The sequence below is a fragment of the Oncorhynchus kisutch genome, linkage group LG12, assembly GCF_002021735.2.
Source record: "Oncorhynchus kisutch isolate 150728-3 linkage group LG12, Okis_V2, whole genome shotgun sequence".
Lineage (NCBI taxonomy): Eukaryota > Metazoa > Chordata > Actinopteri > Salmoniformes > Salmonidae > Oncorhynchus > Oncorhynchus kisutch.
In genome coordinates, this window is record NC_034185.2 from 8,834,671 (window position 1) to 8,856,275 (window position 21,605).

The 21,605-nt window shown below is 37.9% G+C and overlaps 1 pseudogene; it reads left to right on the top strand.

Moving 5' to 3' along the window:
• Positions 1 to 20,425, top strand: LOC109878703 (acyl-coenzyme A thioesterase 1-like; annotated as a pseudogene).
• Positions 20,426 to 21,605: the final 1,180 nt, after the last annotated feature.

Sequence of the window (21,605 nt, forward strand, 5' to 3'; positions counted from 1 at the left end):
AGGGCTGTCCACTTTGAGTGTGGACCGCAGTGTTCCCAGTCCAGTGACAGCAGCAATACACAACTATTGGTGTTATTCTGCCATTAAACCTTGACGAAGAAGAAGAAGAAAGAAACATAAGTGTTGCCAAACAAACAACCTCTCCCCGCTCTTCAACTGGTCGTTTAGTACAGCAACATTCCGTTCAATTGAACGTTTCAGAGCGTAAAAACGATCGCAGCCCTGGTTTCTACGGATTCACAAAACAACAATGCGGTCCAGTTCGCAACAGGTTCGTGTTAGGTTTCTCCCCAGCCCTCGCTGTTTCTTCGACGAGCCAGTACACGTGCAGGTAGATGGACTATCTCCGCACCAGAAAGTGGAGTTAAGGTCCATCCTCTGGGACGATAAAGGGGTCATCTTCAGAGCTTCCTCCGTGTATAAGGCAGATGCTACAGGACAAGTGGACCTTTACCGCTCTCCTTCTCTTGGCGGCAGTTACACTGGAGTTGAACCCATGGGCTTGTTTTGGACCATGGCGCCCGAGACTCCACACAGCAAAATGTTAAAAAAGAATGTTCAATTATGGTTAATATAGATGTTCTGCATGGGGATACAGGTGAGCTCTTGGCCACAGCGACCAACGAGAGGCGGTTCATGACAGAAGGGGCGAGGAGGATACCGTTGGGCTTGAAAGAAGGAAGAATTCGGGGAGTCCTCTTTCTACCACCCGGTTAGTAACTTAGACCATTCAAACTGCTCTCAAGTGGGAAATTGTATTTTTATGTCCACAGGACCAGTATTAATAAACATTGCTCTAAGGAAATGGAAATCCATTGATTGTATATACTGTAGGCCTACACCTCCATTTTTTTTGTTAAACCAAAGGGCCAATATTAATTATGATTTAATTGTGCCAATGTGGTGGTGTGAGTTCTCCTAAGAAAAACACAAATTACAATGTTAGATGTTCCATAGGCCTTTGTATTAGACAAGGCCAACTTTGCATTGCATAGGTATGCCAGAAAACAACATAAACCTATTCCCCCCTCCTTAGGTCAGGGTCCATTTCCTGGGGTACTAGATGTGTATATTCTGGGTGGAGGTCTATCAGAGGTCCGGGCCAGTCTGCTGGCTAACAAAGGCTTCGTGGTTCTGGCGCTGGCCTACTACGGCTACCAGGACATGCCCAGAAACGTTCCTAAACACTTTGACCTGGAGTACTTTGAAGAGGCCATCACATTCCTGAGGAGACAGACACAGGTTAGTGGAGGAAGATGAGCAGGTGTAGAAGTGGTGATTAGGTTCATCATGTCCATGTAATGTCCAGGCCCCGAGTTTCCCAAAAGCAGCATGGTACAAAGATCGTCGTAATTCCATTGAAACTAAATGGATGAAAGATGTTCTTAGTGCTAATGATGTTTTTAGGAAACACTGCCCAGCACTCTTACTCTGAGACGCATCATGAATATGGGCCATTTGTACCATTAGAAGAAAATATCACCTTGAGATTCCTCTCACTAAACTTTTATATATATCTTTTTAGCTGTGTAAAAGCTGCCATCTACTGGCTGTTGTTTGCTCTACACTAGGGCTGGCCCCTACCAAAAAAATAAATACATCTTGGTCGACCAAGAATCGTCTGTTCTTTCGAACCAAATAGATTTTCCATATATAGACACATCCAATGTTATTTAATCAAATCAACTATATGCGCTGAGCTTGTCTGATGCTTTAAGCAAATAATAAGATTAACAAATAATTAAGATTAACACACAAAAGCCTAGAGGGAGTCGACCGCAATTGATTTGATTGTGCCGCCTGGCTCAGACTTGCTGTGTTAAAAAAAGAAGTGATTTTGTGTCTAGCACCCGTATTCTCTCTCTCCTCCCTGCTACAGAGACCACCACAGAACATCAGTGTGTCTAGCACCCGTATTCTCTCTCTCCTCCCTGCTACAGAGACCACCACAGAACATCAGTGTGTATAGTGCTGTCTCTCTCTCTCTCCTCCCTGCTACAGTGACCACTACAGAACATCAGTGTGTCTAGCACCCGTATTCTCTCTCTCCTCCCTGCTACAGAGACCACCACAGAACATCAGTGTGTATAGTGCTGTCTCTCTCTCTCTCCTCCCTGCTACAGTGACCACTACAGAACATCAGTGTGTCTAGCACCCGTATTCTCTCTCTCCTCCCTGCTACAGAGACCACTACAGAACATCAGTGTCTATAGTGCTGTCTCTCTCTCTCTCCTCCCTGCTACAGAGACCACCACAGAACATCAGTGTGTATAGTGCTGTCTCTCTCTCTCCTCCCTGCTACAGAGACCACCACAGAACATCAGTGTGTATAGTGCTGTCTCTCTCTCTCTCCTCCCTGCTACAGAGACCACCACAGAACATCAGTGTGTATAGTGCTGTCTCTCTCTCTCTCCTCCCTGCTACAGAGACCACCACAGAACATCAGTGTGTATAGGGCTGTCTCTCTCTCCTCCCTGCTACAGAGACCACCACAGAACATCAGTGTGTATAGTGCTGTCTCTCTCTCTCTCCTCCCTGCTACAGAGACCACCACAGAACATCAGTGTGTATAGGGCTGTCTCTCTCTCTCCTCCCTGCTACAGAGACCACTACAGAACATCAGTGTGTATAGTGCTGTCTCTCTCTCTCTCCTCCCTGCTACAGCGACCACCACAGAACATCATTGTAAAGTGCTGTCTCTCTCTCCTCCCTGCTACACTGACCACCACAGAACATCAGTATGTATAGTGCTGTCTCTCTCTCCTCCCTGCTACAGCGACCACCACAGAACATCAGTATGTATAGTGCTGTCTCTCTCTCCTCCCTGCTACAGCGACCACCACAGAACATCAGTGTGTATAGTGCTGTCTCTCTCTCTCTCTCCTCCCTGCTACAGTGACCACCACAGAACATCAGTGTATAGTGCTGTCTCTCTCTCCTCCCTGCTACACTGACCACCACAGAACATCAGTATGTATAGTGCTGTCTCTCTCTCCTCCCTGCTACAGCGACCACCACAGAACATCAGTGTGTATAGTGCTGTCTCTCTCTCCTCCCTGCTACAACGACCACCACAGAACATCAGTGTGTATAGTGCTGTCTCTCTCTCCTCCCTGCTACAGCGACCACCACAGAACATCAGTGTGTGTATAGTGCTGTCTCTCTCTCCTCCCTGCTACAACGACCACCACAGAACATCAGTGTGTATAGTGCTGTCTCTCTCTCTCCTCCCTGCTACAGAGACCACCACAGAACATCAGTGTGTATAGTGCTGTCTCTCTCTCTCCTCCCTGCTACAGAGACCACCACAGAACATAAGTGTGTATAGTGCTGTCTCTCTCTCCTCCCTGCTACAACGACCACCACAGAACATCAGTGTGTATAGTGCTGTCTCTCTCTCCTCCCTGCTACAACGACCACCACAGAACATCAGTGTGTATAGCGGTGTCCATGTTGCTGAAGCTGTAACATAATGACAGCCATTTCTGACTGAAAAGTTACGTTACCAAAATCCCACATTTGTTTCGGAAAAAACATTCCTTATTCCCTCAGCCGCCGATCTCTTTACGTGACACGTTTGCTTCGCATGCACGTGACCAATAGGGCCTGACCTATAGCATATCAAAATCACATCAATACATTTGGTTATAGCAAACTCTGAACACCGTAACATGGATGCAGAGATGGATGCAGAGGACGTGACAAATAAACTGGAAAACTGGGGGAGTGTTTTCTGGTTGTGCAGGAGGTTAAAGGGAATGAATTTGACTAGTTGTGGAATATACTGGAGAGCATGCAAAAATAATTAAGGAGCCAGCACTGCTTGTTATGTGTGCCTATTGTTTTTGTTCAAGCGATTTATTCAATGGTCGCGTTTGTTATTTTAAATGAACTTAAAATGCTTGATTGCATTTCACATCATGAATGACTCGTATGCTGTTTGATTACATGAATGAATAAATGATTGATTAATAGAGTAGCCTATATAATTATTGAAATATAGGCCTAAGAAAGTTACGGTATTAAGACTAAACAGGATGAGTTCTTAGGCCTACAGCTCGCTGGTGGTTATACAAGGCTGAATATACCCTGCCTACTAATGATAATGACATGGTGGTTATACAAGGCTGCTATACTAACCCTACTAATGATAATGACATGGTGGTTCTATACTAACCCTACTAATGATAATGACATGGTGGTTCTATACTAAGTCTACTAATGATAGTGACATGGTGGTTCTATACTAAGTCTACTAATGATAATGACATGGTGGTTCTATACTAAGTCTACTAATGATAATGACATGGTGGTTCTATACTAAGTCTACTAATGATAATGACATGGTGGTTCTATACTAAGTCTACTAATGATAATGACATGGTGGTTCTATACTAAGTCTACTAATGATAATGACATGGTGGTTCTACACTAAGTCTACTAATGATAATGACATGGTGGTTCTACACTAAGTCTACTAATGATAATGACATGGTGGTTCTACACTAAGTCTACTAATGATAATGACATGGTGGTTCTATACTAAGTCTACTAATGATAATGCCATGGTGGTTCTACACTAAGTCTGCTAATGATAATGACATGGTGGTTCTATACTAAGTCTACTAATGATAATGACATGGTGGTTCTACACTAAGTCTACTAATGATAATGACATGGTGGTTCTATACTAAGTCTACTAATGATAATGACATGGTGGTTCTACACTAAGTCTACTAATGATAATGACATGGTGGTTCTACACTAAGTCTACTAATGATAATGACATGGTGGTTCTATACTAACCCTACTAATGATAATGACATGGTGGTTCTATACTAAGTCTACTAATGATAATGACATGGTGATTCTATACTAACCCTACTAATGATAATGACATGGTGGTTCTATACTAACCCTACTAATGATAATGACATGGTGGTTCTATACTAACCCTACTAATGATAATGACATGGTGGTTCTATACTAAGTCTACTAATGATAATGACATGGTGGTTCTATACTAAGTCTACTAATGATAAGGACATGGTGGTTCTATGCTAAGTCTACTAATGATAATGACTTTCGGGTTCTATACTAAGTCTACTAATGATAATGACATGGTGGTTCTATACTAAGTCTACTAATGATAATGACATGGTGGTTCTATGCTAAGTCTACTAATGATAGTGACATGGTGGTTCTATACTAAGTCTACTAATGATAATGACATGGTGGTTCTATACTAAGTCTACTAATGATAAGGACATGGTGGTTCTATGCTAAGTCTACTAATGATAATGACATGGGGTTCTATACTAAGTCTACTAATGATAATGACATGGTGGTTCTATACTAAGTCTACTAATGATAATGACATGGTGGTTCTATGCTAAGTCTACTAATGATAGTGACATGGTGGTTCTATACTAAGTCTACTAATGATAATGACATGGTGGTTCTATACTAAGTCTACTAATGATAATGACATGGTGGTTCTATACTAAGTCTACTAATGATAATGACATGGTGGTTCTATACTAAGTCTACTAATGATAATGACATGGTGGTTCTATACTAAGTCTACTAATGATAATGACATGGTGGTTCTACACTAAGTCTACTAATGATAATGACATGGTGGTTCTACACTAAGTCTACTAATGATAATGACATGGTGGTTCTACACTAAGTCTACTAATGATAATGACATGGTGGTTCTATACTAAGTCTACTAATGATAATGACATGGTGGTTCTACACTAAGTCTGCTAATGATAATGACATGGTGGTTCTATACTAAGTCTACTAATGATAATGACATGGTGGTTCTATACTAAGTCTACTAATGATAATGACATGGTGGTTCTACACTAAGTCTACTAATGATAATGACATGGTGGTTCTATACTAAGTCTACTAATGATAATGACATGGTGGTTCTACACTAAGTCTGCTAATGATAATGACATGGTGGTTCTATACTAAGTCTACTAATGATAATGACATGGTGGTTCTACACTAAGTCTACTAATGATAATGACATGGTGGTTCTATACTAAGTCTACTAATGATAATGACATGGTGGTTCTACACTAAGTCTACTAATGATAATGACATGGTGGTTCTACACTAAGTCTACTAATGATAATGACATGGTGGTTCTATACTAACCCTACTAATGATAATGACATGGTGGTTCTATACTAAGTCTACTAATGATAATGACATGGTGGTTCTATACTAAGTCTACTAATGATAAGGACATGGTGGTTCTATGCTAAGTCTACTAATGATAATGACTTTCGGGTTCTATACTAAGTCTACTAATGATAATGACATGGTGGTTCTATACTAAGTCTACTAATGATAATGACATGGTGGTTCTATGCTAAGTCTACTAATGATAGTGACATGGTGGTTCTATACTAAGTCTACTAATGATAGTGACATGGTGGTTCTATACTAAGTCTACTAATGATAGTGACATGGTGGTTCTATACTAAGTCTACTAATGATAATGACATGGTGGTTCTACACTAAGTCAACTAATGATAATGACATGGTGGTTCTACACTAAGTCTACTAATGATAATGACATGGTGGTTCTACACTAAGTCTACTAATGATAATGACATGGTGGTTCTACACTAAGTCTACTAATGATAATGACATGGTGGTTCTATGCTAAGTCTACTAATGATAATGACTTTCGGGTTCTATACTAAGTCTACTAATGATAATGACATGGTGGTTCTATACTAAGTCTACTAATGATAATGACATGGTGGTTCTATGCTAAGTCTACTAATGATAGTGACATGGTGGTTCTATACTAAGTCTACTAATGATAATGACATGGTGGTTCTACACTAAGTCTACTAATGATAATGACATGGTGGTTCTATACTACGTCTACTAATGATAATGACATGGTGGTTCTACACTAAGTCTACTAATGATAATGACATGGTGGTTCTACACTAAGTCTACTAATGATAATGACATGGTGGTTCTATACTAAGTCTACTAATGATAATGACATGGTGGTTCTATACTAAGTCTACTAATGATAATGACATGGTGGTTCTATACTAAGTCTACTAATGATAAGGACATGGTGGTTCTATGCTAAGTCTACTAATGATAATGACTTTCGGGTTCTATACTAAGTCTACTAATGATAATGACATGGTGGTTCTATGCTAAGTCTACTAATGATAGTGACATGGTGGTTCTATACTAAGTCTACTAATGATAGTGACATGGTGGTTCTATACTAAGTCTACTAATGATAATGACATGGTGGTTCTATACTAAGTCTACTAATGATAAGGACATGGTGGTTCTATGCTAAGTCTACTAATGATAAGGACATGGTGGTTCTATGCTAAGTCTACTAATGATAATGACTTTCGGGTTCTATACTAAGTCTACTAATGATAATGACATGGTGGTTCTATGCTAAGTCTACTAATGATAGTGACATGGTGGTTCTATACTAAGTCTACTAATGATAATGACATGGTGGTTCTATACTAAGTCTACTAATGATAATGACATGGTGGTTCTATACTAAGTCTACTAATGATAATGACATGGTGGTTCTATACTAAGTCTACTAATGATAATGACATGGTGGTTCTATACTAAGTCTACTAATGATAATGACATGGGGTTCTATACTAAGTCTACTAATGATAATGACATGGTGGTTCTACACTAAGTCTACTAATGATAATGCCATGGTGGTTCTACACTAAGTCTGCTAATGATAATGACATGGTGGTTCTATACTAAGTCTACTAATGATAATGACATGGTGGTTCTATACTAAGTCTACTAATGATAATGACATGGTGGTTCTACACTAAGTCTACTAATGATAATGACATGGTGGTTCTATACTAAGTCTACTAATGATAATGACATGGTGGTTCTACACTAAGTCTACTAATGATAATGACATGGTGGTTCTATACTAACCCTACTAATGATAATGACATGGTGGTTCTATACTAAGTCTACTAATGATAATGACATGGTGATTCTATACTAACCCTACTAATGATAATGACATGGTGGTTCTATACTAACCCTACTAATGATAATGACATGGTGGTTCTATACTAACCCTACTAATGATAATGACATGGTGGTTCTATACTAAGTCTACTAATGATAATGACATGGTGGTTCTATACTAAGTCTACTAATGATAAGGACATGGTGGTTCTATGCTAAGTCTACTAATGATAATGACTTTCGGGTTCTATACTAAGTCTACTAATGATAATGACATGGTGGTTCTATGCTAAGTCTACTAATGATAATGACATGGGGTTCTATACTAAGTCTACTAATGATAATGACATGGTGGTTCTATACTAAGTCTACTAATGATAATGACATGGTGGTTCTATGCTAAGTCTACTAATGATAGTGACATGGTGGTTCTATACTAAGTCTACTAATGATAATGACATGGTGGTTCTATACTAAGTCTACTAATGATAATGACATGGTGGTTCTATACTAAGTCTACTAATGATAATGACATGGTGGTTCTATACTAAGTCTACTAATGATAATGACATGGTGGTTCTATACTAAGTCTACTAATGATAATGACATGGTGGTTCTATACTAAGTCTACTAATGATAATGACATGGTGGTTCTATACTAAGTCTACTAATGATAATGACATGGTGGTTCTACACTAAGTCTGCTAATGATAATGACATGGTGGTTCTATACTAAGTCTACTAATGATAATGACATGGTGGTTCTATACTAAGTCTACTAATGATAATGACATGGTGGTTCTATACTAAGTCTACTAATGATAATGACATGGTGGTTCTACACTAAGTCTACTAATGATAATGACATGGTGGTTCTACACTAAGTCTACTAATGATAATGACATGGTGGTTCTATACTAACCCTACTAATGATAATGACATGGTGGTTCTATACTAAGTCTACTAATGATAATGACATGGTGGTTCTATACTAAGTCTACTAATGATAAGGACATGGTGGTTCTATGCTAAGTCTACTAATGATAATGACTTTCGGGTTCTATACTAAGTCTACTAATGATAATGACATGGTGGTTCTATACTAAGTCTACTAATGATAATGACATGGTGGTTCTATGCTAAGTCTACTAATGATAGTGACATGGTGGTTCTATACTAAGTCTACTAATGATAGTGACATGGTGGTTCTATACTAAGTCTACTAATGATAGTGACATGGTGGTTCTATACTAAGTCTACTAATGATAATGACATGGTGGTTCTACACTAAGTCAACTAATGATAATGACATGGTGGTTCTACACTAAGTCTACTAATGATAATGACATGGTGGTTCTACACTAAGTCTACTAATGATAATGACATGGTGGTTCTACACTAAGTCTACTAATGATAATGACATGGTGGTTCTATGCTAAGTCTACTAATGATAATGACTTTCGGGTTCTATACTAAGTCTACTAATGATAATGACATGGTGGTTCTATACTAAGTCTACTAATGATAATGACATGGTGGTTCTATGCTAAGTCTACTAATGATAGTGACATGGTGGTTCTATACTAAGTCTACTAATGATAATGACATGGTGGTTCTACACTAAGTCTACTAATGATAATGACATGGTGGTTCTATACTAAGTCTACTAATGATAATGACATGGTGGTTCTACACTAAGTCTACTAATGATAATGACATGGTGGTTCTATACTAAGTCTACTAATGATAATGACATGGTGGTTCTATACTAAGTCTACTAATGATAATGACATGGTGGTTCTATACTAAGTCTACTAATGATAAGGACATGGTGGTTCTATGCTAAGTCTACTAATGATAATGACTTTCGGGTTCTATACTAAGTCTACTAATGATAATGACATGGTGGTTCTATACTAAGTCTACTAATGATAATGACATGGTGGTTCTATGCTAAGTCTACTAATGATAGTGACATGGTGGTTCTATACTAAGTCTACTAATGATAGTGACATGGTGGTTCTATACTAAGTCTACTAATGATAATGACATGGTGGTTCTATACTAAGTCTACTAATGATAAGGACATGGTGGTTCTATGCTAAGTCTACTAATGATAATGACTTTCGGGTTCTATACTAAGTCTACTAATGATAATGACATGGTGGTTCTATGCTAAGTCTACTAATGATAGTGACATGGTGGTTCTATACTAAGTCTACTAATGATAATGACATGGTGGTTCTATACTAAGTCTACTAATGATAATGACATGGTGGTTCTATACTAAGTCTACTAATGATAATGACATGGTGGTTCTATACTAAGTCTACTAATGATAATGACATGGTGGTTCTATACTAAGTCTACTAATGATAATGACATGGGGTTCTATACTAAGTCTACTAATGATAATGACATGGTGGTTCTACACTAAGTCTACTAATGATAATGACATGGTGGTTCTACACTAAGTCTACTAATGATAATGACATGGTGGTTCTATGCTAAGTCTACTAATGATAATGACTTTCGGGTTCTATACTAAGTCTACTAATGATAAGGACATGGTGGTTCTATGCTAAGTCTACTAATGATAATGACTTTCGGGTTCTATACTAAGTCTACTAATGATAATGACATGGTGGTTCTATACTAAGTCTACTAATGATAATGACATGGTGGTTCTATGCTAAGTCTACTAATGATAGTGACATGGTGGTTCTATACTAAGTCTACTAATGATAGTGACATGGTGGTTCTATACTAAGTCTACTAATGATAGTGACATGGTGGTTCTATACTAAGTCTACTAATGATAATGACATGGTGGTTCTACACTAAGTCAACTAATGATAATGACATGGTGGTTCTACACTAAGTCTACTAATGATAATGACATGGTGGTTCTACACTAAGTCTACTAATGATAATGACATGGTGGTTCTACACTAAGTCTACTAATGATAATGACATGGTGGTTCTACACTAAGTCTACTAATGATAATGACATGGTGGTTCTATGCTAAGTCTACTAATGATAATGACTTTCGGGTTCTATACTAAGTCTACTAATGATAATGACATGGTGGTTCTATACTAAGTCTACTAATGATAATGACATGGTGGTTCTATGCTAAGTCTACTAATGATAGTGACATGGTGGTTCTATACTAAGTCTACTAATGATAATGACATGGTGGTTCTACACTAAGTCTACTAATGATAATGACATGGTGGTTCTATACTAAGTCTACTAATGATAATGACATGGTGGTTCTACACTAAGTCTACTAATGATAATGACATGGTGGTTCTACACTAAGTCTACTAATGATAATGACATGGTGGTTCTATACTAAGTCTACTAATGATAATGACATGGTGGTTCTATACTAAGTCTACTAATGATAATGACATGGTGGTTCTATACTAAGTCTACTAATGATAATGACATGGTGGTTCTATGCTAAGTCTACTAATGATAGTGACATGGTGGTTCTATACTAAGTCTACTAATGATAGTGACATGGTGGTTCTATACTAAGTCTACTAATGATAATGACATGGTGGTTCTATACTAAGTCTACTAATGATAAGGACATGGTGGTTCTATGCTAAGTCTACTAATGATAAGGACATGGTGGTTCTATGCTAAGTCTACTAATGATAATGACTTTCGGGTTCTATACTAAGTCTACTAATGATAATGACATGGTGGTTCTATGCTAAGTCTACTAATGATAGTGACATGGTGGTTCTATACTAAGTCTACTAATGATAATGACATGGTGGTTCTATACTAAGTCTACTAATGATAATGACATGGTGGTTCTATACTAAGTCTACTAATGATAATGACATGGTGGTTCTATACTAAGTCTACTAATGATAATGACATGGTGGTTCTATACTAAGTCTACTAATGATAATGACATGGGGTTCTATACTAAGTCTACTAATGATAATGACATGGTGGTTCTACACTAAGTCTACTAATGATAATGCCATGGTGGTTCTACACTAAGTCTGCTAATGATAATGACATGGTGGTTCTATACTAAGTCTACTAATGATAATGACATGGTGGTTCTATACTAAGTCTACTAATGATAATGACATGGTGGTTCTACACTAAGTCTACTAATGATAATGACATGGTGGTTCTATACTAAGTCTACTAATGATAATGACATGGTGGTTCTACACTAAGTCTACTAATGATAATGACATGGTGATTCTATACTAACCCTACTAATGATAATGACATGGTGGTTCTATACTAACCCTACTAATGATAATGACATGGTGGTTCTATACTAACCCTACTAATGATAATGACATGGTGGTTCTATACTAAGTCTACTAATGATAATGACATGGTGGTTCTATACTAAGTCTACTAATGATAAGGACATGGTGGTTCTATGCTAAGTCTACTAATGATAATGACTTTCGGGTTCTATACTAAGTCTACTAATGATAATGACATGGTGGTTCTATACTAAGTCTACTAATGATAATGACATGGTGGTTCTATGCTAAGTCTACTAATGATAGTGACATGGTGGTTCTATACTAAGTCTACTAATGATAATGACATGGTGGTTCTATACTAAGTCTACTAATGATAAGGACATGGTGGTTCTATGCTAAGTCTACTAATGATAATGACATGGGGTTCTATACTAAGTCTACTAATGATAATGACATGGTGGTTCTATACTAAGTCTACTAATGATAATGACATGGTGGTTCTATGCTAAGTCTACTAATGATAGTGACATGGTGGTTCTATACTAAGTCTACTAATGATAATGACATGGTGGTTCTATACTAAGTCTACTAATGATAATGACATGGTGGTTCTATACTAAGTCTACTAATGATAATGACATGGTGGTTCTATACTAAGTCTACTAATGATAATGACATGGTGGTTCTATACTAAGTCTACTAATGATAATGACATGGTGGTTCTACACTAAGTCTACTAATGATAATGACATGGTGGTTCTATACTAACCCTACTAATGATAATGACATGGTGGTTCTATACTAAGTCTACTAATGATAATGACATGGTGGTTCTATACTAAGTCTACTAATGATAAGGACATGGTGGTTCTATGCTAAGTCTACTAATGATAATGACTTTCGGGTTCTATACTAAGTCTACTAATGATAATGACATGGTGGTTCTATACTAAGTCTACTAATGATAATGACATGGTGGTTCTATGCTAAGTCTACTAATGATAGTGACATGGTGGTTCTATACTAAGTCTACTAATGATAGTGACATGGTGGTTCTATACTAAGTCTACTAATGATAGTGACATGGTGGTTCTATACTAAGTCTACTAATGATAATGACATGGTGGTTCTACACTAAGTCAACTAATGATAATGACATGGTGGTTCTACACTAAGTCTACTAATGATAATGACATGGTGGTTCTACACTAAGTCTACTAATGATAATGACATGGTGGTTCTACACTAAGTCTACTAATGATAATGACATGGTGGTTCTATGCTAAGTCTACTAATGATAATGACTTTCGGGTTCTATACTAAGTCTACTAATGATAATGACATGGTGGTTCTATACTAAGTCTACTAATGATAATGACATGGTGGTTCTATGCTAAGTCTACTAATGATAGTGACATGGTGGTTCTATACTAAGTCTACTAATGATAATGACATGGTGGTTCTACACTAAGTCTACTAATGATAATGACATGGTGGTTCTATACTAAGTCTACTAATGATAATGACATGGTGGTTCTACACTAAGTCTACTAATGATAATGACATGGTGGTTCTATACTAAGTCTACTAATGATAATGACATGGTGGTTCTATACTAAGTCTACTAATGATAATGACATGGTGGTTCTATACTAAGTCTACTAATGATAAGGACATGGTGGTTCTATGCTAAGTCTACTAATGATAATGACTTTCGGGTTCTATACTAAGTCTACTAATGATAATGACATGGTGGTTCTATACTAAGTCTACTAATGATAATGACATGGTGGTTCTATGCTAAGTCTACTAATGATAGTGACATGGTGGTTCTATACTAAGTCTACTAATGATAGTGACATGGTGGTTCTATACTAAGTCTACTAATGATAATGACATGGTGGTTCTATACTAAGTCTACTAATGATAAGGACATGGTGGTTCTATGCTAAGTCTACTAATGATAATGACTTTCGGGTTCTATACTAAGTCTACTAATGATAATGACATGGTGGTTCTATGCTAAGTCTACTAATGATAGTGACATGGTGGTTCTATACTAAGTCTACTAATGATAATGACATGGTGGTTCTATACTAAGTCTACTAATGATAATGACATGGTGGTTCTATACTAAGTCTACTAATGATAATGACATGGTGGTTCTATACTAAGTCTACTAATGATAATGACATGGTGGTTCTATACTAAGTCTACTAATGATAATGACATGGGGTTCTATACTAAGTCTACTAATGATAATGACATGGTGGTTCTACACTAAGTCTACTAATGATAATGACATGGTGGTTCTACACTAAGTCTACTAATGATAATGACATGGTGGTTCTATGCTAAGTCTACTAATGATAATGACTTTCGGGTTCTATACTAAGTCTACTAATGATAATGACATGGTGGTTCTATACTAAGTCTACTAATGATAATGACATGGTGGTTCTATGCTAAGTCTACTAATGATAGTGACATGGTGGTTCTATACTAAGTCTACTAATGATAATGACATGGTGGTTCTATACTAAGTCTACTAATGATAATGACATGGTGGTTCTATACTAAGTCTACTAATGATAATGACATGGTGGTTCTATACTAAGTCTACTAATGATAATGACATGGTGGTTCTATACTAAGTCTACTAATGATAATGACATGGGGTTCTATACTAAGTCTACTAATGATAATGACATGGTGGTTCTACACTAAGTCTACTAATGATAATGACATGGTGGTTCTACACTAAGTCTACTAATGATAATGACATGGTGGTTCTACACTAAGTCTACTAATGATAATGACATGGTGGTTCTACACTAAGTCTACTAATGATAATGACATGGTGGTTCTACACTAAGTCTACTAATGATAATGACATGGTGGTTCTACACTAAGTCTACTAATGATAATGACATGGTGGTTCTATACTAAGTCTACTAATGATAATGACATGGTGGTTCTACACTAAGTCTACTAATGATAATGACATGGTGGTTCTACACTAAGTCTACTAATGATAATGACATGGTGGTTCTATACTAAGTCTACTAATGATAATGACATGGTGGTTCTACACTAAGTCTACTAATGATAATGACATGGTGGTTCTACACTAAGTCTACTAATGATAATGACATGGTGGTTCTATACTAACCCTACTAATGATAATGACATGGTGGTTCTATACTAAGTCTACTAATGATAATAATAATAATAATAATGAATGAGATCAAGGAAAAAGGAGGGTTATTCATATATTTTTTTTTAACCATTTGGATCAGTGTAAACAACACTAAATAAATTAGAAATAATATCAAGAGAGGCTGGTCTAACGAGAAAAAAAAGTGTAACATTTATTACAACATAGTATAGATTTTTAAAACAGCTGAAATTGTTGCGTGAAGCTTGGTGCTCACTGAATCCGTAGGCTATCAACCAAACTGTCGATCAGGCAACGGAAGCAGGATCTGCCTTATGTCTGTAGATATATTGACGATTTCTAAAGCCGGGCACATTTAACAATTAGACTATTGATTAATAGACCTAATTAAGTTGGTTTCCTCTCTCCTCACTTTTCTTATACAATATGGCAAGGGCTGTTTTCTCGTCTCCTAACTCTGCTGCCTCCGCTGCGTGGTTCTCAACACCCAATATGCTGGGTAAACGTTGCTATTATGCACACAGCAACATGGTCTAGGAAAAGTCGTCAATTCAACAGAGCACTAATGTGTTTCAGAACCGTGGACAGCGACCCACTATCCATCGTGGGGAGAAAGCGCATGTGTGTCAGGAGAATTCTATACTCCTGTTTATTTATCAATTCAATTAGGATACCTTTAGTCTGTTATATCAGGATTTGTAAGATACTGATAAGAAAAGGAAACAGACAGAGGCCCAGTCTACCAAAGTTAAATGTTTATTCACGGGAACGTTCTGATGTGTACAGTACAAGACCTTACATTTATAGCGACACACTTCCACACCAACCATCAAATACGCCCGCCAATAGAGCCTAGGGGAGTACGTGAGAATAGTGTCTTCCTCCCCTCCCCTAAGATAGGGAGAGACCTGGGACTGGGAAGTTCTCAGTGTCCCAGCCAAGGTCTCCCCGGATCTGGCTCAGACAGTCTGTTCTCAAAACACTAGACACACTGTTCCCAAAATGTTGATTCTGACTAAAACCACACACAGTATTATAATATAATCATCGAATGAGTCCAAACACTTACACACATGTATTATAATAATCTATTGATTCAAATTAATTTCATACAATCACATGGTATCAGACCTATGGTATCAGACCTATGGTTTCATATAATCACATGGTATCAGACCTATGGTTTCATATAATCACATGGTATCAGACCTATGGTTTCATACAATCACATGGTATCAGACCTATGGTTTCATACAATCACATGGTATCAGACCTATGGTTTCATACAATCACATGGTATCAGACCTATGGTTTCATACAATCACATGGTATCAGACCTATGGTTTCATATAATCACATGGTATCAGACCTATGGTTTCATACAATCACATGGTATCAGACCTATGGTTTCATATAATCACATGGTATCAGACCTATGGTTTCATATAATCACATGGTATCAGACCTATGGTTTCATACAATCACATGGTATCAGACCTATGGTTTCATACAATCACATGGTATCAGACCTATGGTTTCATATAATCACATGGTATCAGACCTATGGTTTCATACAATCACATGGTATCAGACCTATGGTTTCATACAATCACATGGTATCAGACCTATGGTTTCATACAATCACATGGTATCAGACCTATGGTTTCATACAATCACATGGTATCAGACCTATGGTTTCATACAATCACATGGTATCAGACCTATGGTTTCATACAATCACATGGTATCAGACCTATGGTTTCATACAATCACATGGTATCAGACCTATGGTTTCATACAATCACATGGTATCAGACCTATGGTTTCATATAATCACATGGTATCAGACCTATGGTTTCATACAATCACATGGTATCAGACCTATGGTTTCATACAATCACATGGTATCAGACCTATGGTTTCATATAATCACATGGTATCAGACCTATGGTTTCATACAATCACATGGTATCAGACCTATGGTTTCATATAATCACATGGTATCAGACCTATGGTTTCATACAATCACATGGTATCAGACCTATGGTTTCATACAATCACATGGTATCAGACCTATGGACACATTTCCTTATCAATTTGTTATAAAATAATAGACTTTTTTATTTGTGTTGCCACCATTGTTCTTACATAATATAACCATATACAATTTCAGTAGCACATGTTTCAGTAGCATATAGACTGATGGGCTGTGCCATCCTAATGGCCCCCACAGTGGATCAGTCCACTCAGACAGGCGTGAACCAGAAGGGTGGCTTGGACAACATTATTTAAAATATATCCATTTTTGTATTTTCTTTTTTGCTACTGCTCGACTAAAGAAATATCGGTCGACCAACAGCCTATCGACCAGTCGACTAAATGGGATCAGCCCTACTCTGTACATCAACAGAACAGCACAATTCATAACAGTGGCACAACCCAGAACAATGCTCTTTATGTTTAATATTTAACTATTTAATATTTAATCTATTTATTGATTTGTCAAAACCAGTTTACCTTGATTTGTCTAATGATTTTAAGTCTCTTGGCAAACCATTTTATTTTCCTCTAGGTCCAGGGTCCAGGAATAGGAATCCTGTCCATCTCTAAGATTGGCGACCTGGCTCTGTCCATGGCCTCTTTTCTCTCTGGCATCTCAGCCACAGTCTGGATCAACAGCTGCAACGCTAATGTCATGACGCCGCTGCACTACAAAGACCTCGTCATCCCTCCCCTCATGCCTATCCTAGAGAACATCACCCTCTTACCGTCTGGCCACTTCGATGTCCGAGACACCATTCAGGACCCAGATACTGAGGGGAACCGCGGTTCTTTGATCCCAATAGAACGTTCCAGTTCTAGGTTCCTCTTCGCCGTCTCGGAGGACGACAGGAACTGGAACAGTTGTCTCTTTGCTCAGCAGGCCGCCGCATCATGGGAAAGAGAACTTTGAGGTGGTGACGTACCCCAGGGCGGGTCATTTGCTGGAGGTGCCCTACATGCCCCACTGCCCGTCTGGCTTGCACTCTGCGGTGGGTAAAGTAGTTGAGTTTGGAGGAGAGGCTAAAGCCCATCATGAGGCTCAGCTGGATCTGTGGAGGAGGGGCTAAAGACCACCATGAGGCTCAGCTGGATCTGTGGAGGAGGGATTAAAGCCCACCATGAGACTCAGCTGGATCTGTGGAGGAGGGGCTAAAGCCCACCATGAGGCTCAGCTGGATCTGTGGAGGAAGGTCAAGGAGTTCTTCAGGAAACACCTGAAGGGCAGCAGCAACACTGGCCAGAAAGCCAGGCTGTAACACGAAGAGAATGGCTACCTTCCAGGTCGACGTTTGGACAGGTGTTTAATATATCAGCTAATTAGGGACGTCAAGCGTTCAGTCTGCTGCACAGACCCTCTAGACGCTTTAGTCTATTGCGCCTGGTTAAATTGTTTAAATAATTTAAATGGTTAGTAGTGAGAAATATGTGATTATTGAAGAAATCTATTTGCTTCATTTACTATCATCCTAAAATAAGATATTGAATTATTTAGCCATATCTAATTAATGTATATTACAGTACTTTCCATTATGTGTTACTACAGTTACACAATCTGACGTTTTGACCACATCAAATTGGGGGGAATTACCCAGGCTTTTTTACCTCTGATTGGAGACGTTAGTACATACATTAATACACGATGACACATGATCAATTAGTTAAAACAGATCTGTCTTTGCTTTTGGACTGTTGATTTTGTCATACGTGCTTTTGGGGTCGCAGAGTTTAGAACGCCGTGAGAATGACACAGAGTTTAGAACGCCGTGAGAATGACACAGAGTTTAGAACGCCGTGAGAATGACACAGCGTTTAGAACGCCGTGAGAATGACAGAGTTTAGAACGCCGTGAGAATGACACAGAGTTTAGAACGCCGTGAGAATGACACAGAGTTTAGAACGCCGTGAGAATGACACAGAGTTTAGAACGCCGTGAGAATGACACAGAGTTTAGAACGCCGTGAGAATGACACGAATGCACGGCGTTCTAAAGACACAGAGAACGCACGGCGTTCTAAAGACACAGAGAATGCACTGTCTCTATAAAAGTCGCTGCCCACACACCAATACAGGGATTTAATTTAAATAGCATGTTTTGGGAATTCTTATATGGGGACACTCAAAGTCAAATCTTAAATGAATCATTGTTTATTGTCAGGTTCCAACAAACTTAATGTGCCATAGTGAACGTCTGTTAGAAGTGCTGCTGGGGCGGTCCCAGCACCTGTCTTATGTACGGCTATACACAGACAAGTTACATTTGCATAATTTAGCATAATTAATTAATCATTACCGTTTTTGTTTCATTCATGTGACCGACCAATACTTGTTCATAACATGTGACAGACCAATACCTCACGAGGCTTCTTCTCTCTTAAGCTGAGACTTTGAAACTGAGATGTTTTTCGTTCTCAAAACAAAGTTCTGGGCGTACTGCCAAATTGCAGCTACTGATGGTGAGGATTCATTCAGTCACTTGCATGAACACAGAAATTGGTTTATAGAAAAGCACATAAATGGTTTTATAGAAAACCACAAGCATAGAAATGGTTTTATAGAAAAGCACAAGTAGAGAACATAGAAATTGGTAAATAGAAAAGGACAAGTATAACATTTCCATCACAAGCAGCCAACGGTTGTCACTGTTGATGTCCTATGGCGGGGTGTGATTCATTGATGTTAACAGAAAAAGGTTGTTCTCTTTTCCGTGATGGCAGTCTTCCGAAATCAACATCTGCCATTCCCAAAAAATAAAAGCATGTCAAATGTCTTTGTGTTTCAGGATTTTCCAAAAGAGTATGACATTGACTGTGACTAGCACCCGTTGTCTCGGCCTCCCTGCTTGCAGCAACCACCACAGAATGTCAGTGTTTATCGTGCTGTCCGTGTTGCTGAAACATAATTAAAGCCATTTCTGACTGAAAAGTTACGTGACCAGTTCTATAATTATAACTCCGTTATTCCAGAAGAGGATTCGGACAGGATTCGTTGTTTTTTTTCTCAAACTGACCCCTTGTAAATAAAATAAAGAAAATCCCAATAAATTGACAGTTATGAAGGAAGCCTGGAGTTTATCTTTCTAGATGTGAAGATAAAGAATTTCAACATGTCAAGGTGATGGGGCCACACTGATAACTCCAGCTTGGTTCCCAAGTTTCTAAACCAAACCATCGTTCCTTTAGTGTCTCCATAATATTCACTTTCTCATCCCAGCCTTCAGATGTGAGCTAAACAGTGCACTTGCACTTGAGATGCATTTTAAGGCTACGGATGAGAAAGATAACCTTTAGGTACAGCTGAATGCGGCTGCTTGCGATCTATTAACAGCAAGGGTTGCAATTAAATTGGCTCAACTGATGCATGTGGCAATATTCAATTCATAGGTACAGAACATGTAGACAAAAGCACTCACTATGAAAGTTGATAGGCTGCATGTAGGCCATTCATATATAACTTATGCACAGTACTTCGTTTAATTGATCAAATCAGTTATTATTTTCTTGCACAAACTGCGAGCAACACCTGTCAAACTCGCTGTAAAAAATGTGCTACTTAAAAATAATTTAGGCAACTATTTACAACGGCTTTTTGAGCATTTCCAAAATTGTAGGTTGTTGTTGTATAATATACATTTCTTTTAGTGTTTCAAACAATATTATATTAAACTTACAGAATCTGAAATTTGTTAGATCTAACTTAATTTTATTGTAAGTTGGATCTCCTTCGTATTTTTCTGATTAGTTACTTATGATAATCAGGTTTGTAAAATATATTTAAATTAGGTTCCTACATCTACAAATATGCAACAACAACAAAAAGGCTGATGCAAAATAGTTGCCTCAATTTCTTTGAGATAATTTATGAAAAAAAAGTTTCACTTTTTTGCTTACTTCTTTTTGTTCTTCTTTTAAGTGCAATGTGTTCCTGCAAGAGAAAACAACTGGCAAAATGAATACGTTTCAGTGGCTAAGTTATCAAAAGGGAAATCACTTTTCAACCTCCATTTGTCTTCGAGCTGCTCCCCGATGTCAACACATGTGAAAACGTCATGTTTTATAGTAAAAAAAAAAAAAATGTTGAGTCATTTAAAAAAAACTTTTACCAT